The sequence below is a fragment of the Propithecus coquereli genome, unplaced genomic scaffold, assembly GCF_000956105.1.
Source record: "Propithecus coquereli isolate 6110/MARCELLA unplaced genomic scaffold, Pcoq_1.0 Scaffold355, whole genome shotgun sequence".
Taxonomy (NCBI): Eukaryota; Metazoa; Chordata; class Mammalia; order Primates; family Indriidae; genus Propithecus; species Propithecus coquereli.
In genome coordinates, this window is record NW_012149230.1 from 2169488 (window position 1) to 2173575 (window position 4088).

Consider the following 4088-nt stretch of genomic DNA (forward strand, 5'->3'; position numbering starts at 1 on the left):
TGGTACACAGTTATCAATAATTATTAGATCTTCATTATGAATTAAACCTATGTGATTTTAAAATGTTCTTCTTTGATTCACTGGAATCTTTTGCCTGCATAATTTTGTCTGTTACAATCATGATCAGTTCTTTCTTTGGATTTTATTTACCCATCTCTATATTTTCCACCTGTCTGGGTCATTTTGTTTTAGACTTGTCTCTCCGTGTAGTAAAATTTTGATTTCACTTTGTGATCCAAGTCTTTTTTTGTTTTTTTGTTTTAAAGAGTAAATATAGCCCATTTATATCATGATAAATAAGTTTGTTTTTAGTTCTGTAATCTATTTTCCATTAAGCTTTGTGTTTTTCTTGACTTTGTGATTTTAAAAACTATCTCTATGGTTTATTTGTGTTATTTTAATTTTTTTGCATTTGGTGTGTATGTATGTTTTTCTGCTAATTTGGAAAATCTGTATTTTAGCTCAAGAGTTTTGTACCCCCATAATTTCCTGAATAAATAAAAAAAGAGTTACCTTTTTAAACATAAAGAAACATATTGCATACAACTATTTGTATATGACATTTAAATATCTATGTAGACATTTAAATGTCTACAAAAAAACAACAAAATTGGTATATGACACCTTCTCTAAGTTTTTCTCTTAACTTCTACCACCCAATTTTAGTTGATTTTATTATTTTTCCATTGTTTAATGTATAATTGTTGAGCATACTTATAGCTCAATTACTTGAGATATTATCTTTAAATGGTAATTTTTCTCCACAGTGGCAATATTCTCTCCCAACTTCTTTCTGTCCTTCCTTTCAAATTTTTGTTAGGGATTTCATCTTTATATTTTCAGGATTTTTATATTTTCATTCTACTTTTAACTATCAACCACTTTTGTTGTCATCCGAGTCCTACAATCCCATCAGCATTTTGTCCTGTTTTCCCCATTTATCTCTAATTAGCTGCTGCGTATCCTACGGCAGTTCTGTGCTTTGGAGACACCAATTGTTTCTGTATTTCATCATTTGTGTCTTTCTTCTCTATTGGTTTCTCTTCCATCCTTTCGAATTTTGATTATTCCATTTCATTTTCTTTGCTTTCCTCATTTCTGTTCTCTTTATCTCTTAATATGTTTACAACAGTGTTTATTCTCTGTGTAGGTTACTTCTAACGTAACCTACATTTTAAGTAATTTTAAGTAAAGGTTACTTCTAATGTAACCTTTATGGCTTTGTGTTTTTTTGTGTTTTTTTGTTTTTTCGTTTTTTCGTTTTTTCTTACTAGTTTCCAACATCTGTTGTATTTCCTTCTCTCGTCTGACCTGTGTTTCCTGAGCCCTGTGTCTCTGTTTTTTGCTTTCTGGTTTCAGCTCTCGTGCTGTGAATAGCATGGTCTATTTAATGTCACATTTTTCACATTTTTGAGCTTTTGGTTGGTGCTTTTACTATTTAAAACACCCCCAGTCATAGTGTTGAAGTGTTGTCTAGTGTTTGTAAGCACAAGAAGGGTGTGATGTGCCTTGCAGAGAAAACGTGTGTTTCGATAAGCTTCATTCAGGCATGAGTTACAGTGCTGCTGGCCACGAGTTCAGTGTTAAGGAATCAGCAATACACAGTTGACACTTGAGCAACTCAGAGGTGCTGATAACCCACACAGTCCAAATCCATGTGTAGCTTTTTACTCCTCAAAAACTTAACTAATAGGCTACTGTTGACTGCAAGCCTTACTGAGAGCATAAACAGTTGATTAACACAGATTCTGTATGTTACATGCATTACATACTGTATTCTTACAATAAACTAAGCTAGAGAAAAGAAACTGTTATGAAGAAAATCATAGGAGGAGGAAGAGGACTTGTTGTCTCAGGGGTGGCAGAGGTGGGAGAAAATCCACATGAAAGTGGACTCACGCAGTTCAAATCCACACTGTTCAAGGATCGACTGTGCATTAAGTAAGGAGTCTTTACAGAGCGACACACATACAAGATTAAGCGCCAACTGGTCGATGAAAACATCGTGGCCAGAGGTCTGTAGGAAGCCAGCTCTGCATTCCCTCTGGGAACGGTGGGTTGGTATCTGCTTTTTCATTGTCTGCAGTGATTTTATAGAACATAGCTACTATGCATGATGAGAATCCGCTGTATTGTCACTTTGGGTTACTGATGTCTCTCAGTACATCAAAGACAGAGTCTGTGTCTATCTATCTTGTGTTTTTTATTGTTTGTTGCTTTTGGGTGACTTCCGAGAAAAGTGGGGCTATCTTGCCATTGTGACATTGTGAGTACTCACTTTTCATTAGGGCTATTTTGAAGGTTTTACTTTCTTAGGCAAAGTTACACTGACTCGGTGTTTCAGAGAGCGGAAAGGTGCCAGGCAGGAGGCCACCAGAGAAGAGATGGTGGAGGACAATGAAGCAAGGAAAGGGGCCGGGGGACAGGAACCGGGTCCCAAGCTCCGGCTGAGAGCAGAGCTTATGGGGTATGTCCTGGTGTGTGAGTGTTCCGGAGTCAAGTGGCTTAAAGTCTGACCGTGCCTCTGCCAGGTACGGCCTCTGCGAGACTGAGGAAGTCATTGCTTTGGGATCTGTTTCCTCTCTGGCAGATTTTGATTATAGGACTGTCACGAGGTTCTGACAAGATTATATGTGGAAAGGACCTAGGGCCCGGTGGGCCTTCAGTATTCATGAGTTCAGGCCTCGTTCACGCGGGAAGAAGGGCGTTTGGGAAAGCATGTATGCCTGCTTTCTGATTCTCTCATAACCAGTGTATGGTCCGTGCTGAGAAAAACCCATCTCCAAGTCACAGTTGTTTATAACCCAAACTGCTGTTAAACCACTTGATCACCCTTCTCTTTTCCAGGCTGGGCCTTGAATAGCTCTTAGCTATTTTCCAAAAATCAAACCCATTGGAGCAAGCGAAGACCTGCCGCCAACAGCAGTGTTGTAGAGGGAAGGCGTGCTGTGGGCACTGGGGCTCAGAGGAAATTCCAGAGACTTCTATCCCCAGAGGACTCCAGGGGTTCTGCGCAGCCTCATGTGGCTCCTGCTTAAAAGGGCAGAGCACACATGTGGGTGTCAAAGTCCTGGCGAGTTTTTTCTTTAAAAGTCAACTTAATTACCTGAGCACTGCATGTGGTAGGTCTCAGCTGGTGTTCTCTCCCCAGAGGCAGCGCGGCTGTGCTCAGGCAGGGAAAGCTCTGGTTTTGGTTACCCTGTGCTCTGGCCAGGAGTTGAAGTCACTGAGTGGAAAGAAATAAAGTGACAAAACATGAGAGTCTGGTGCCAGCTTCAGAATTTTAAGTAAAATTAGGTAATTTTACTTAAACAATCATTTTATTTAAAAAAATTATGATCGTTGTTATTAGCTTCTGCACCTCCTGGAAATGGTCCAGGGTGCTTTCCATAGCTTATCTGTCAGTGGGATCACAAACCTGGGAAGTGGGCGCTGTTATTAGTTCATTTGACAAATGAGGTAACTGAGGCTCGGAAATGCTGAGTTACTGACCCAAGGTCACGCCGTTGGCTGTGGCAAAGCTGGCTCCGGGCTGAGTCTGTCTGGCTGCCACAGAGGCAGGGGCCTCAGGAGGCCTCCTCCTGATGGGTTACCACACTGCTCCTCCTCCCTGGTTGCGTGTGAAACCACGTGGGCTCCTTCTAGATTCTCGGGCTGAGGCCTCATCTCCTCCCTCGGCTGTTACTGAGCTGTGCTCAGCTCTGACGCCTCTGACCTTCATTTGGAAGCTTTCATCTTATTCTGCAAGTTAGACCCTTTCTTATCTATACAGGGTATGCATATAGATACTTTCTGGAAGTTTGACATGAAATACGAGAAATGGCTTTTCAATTAATGGACTGCATTGCCCACCAAAAACTCTTCAGTGGTGTTTTGGATTGTAAAAACACCAAGTTAGCTCAGGCAAGAAAGGGACTTGATTGGAATGATCCTCAGGTTGTTCATGAGACCAAGAGATAGAAGCAGCGAAGCCTCAAGAAGGGATTGAATTTCTCTGGGGAAGCCAGAATATGCTTTTTCTTTCTTTCTTTTTCTTTTCTTTTCTTTTCTTTTCTTTTCTTTTCTTTTCTTTTCTTTTCTTTTCTTTT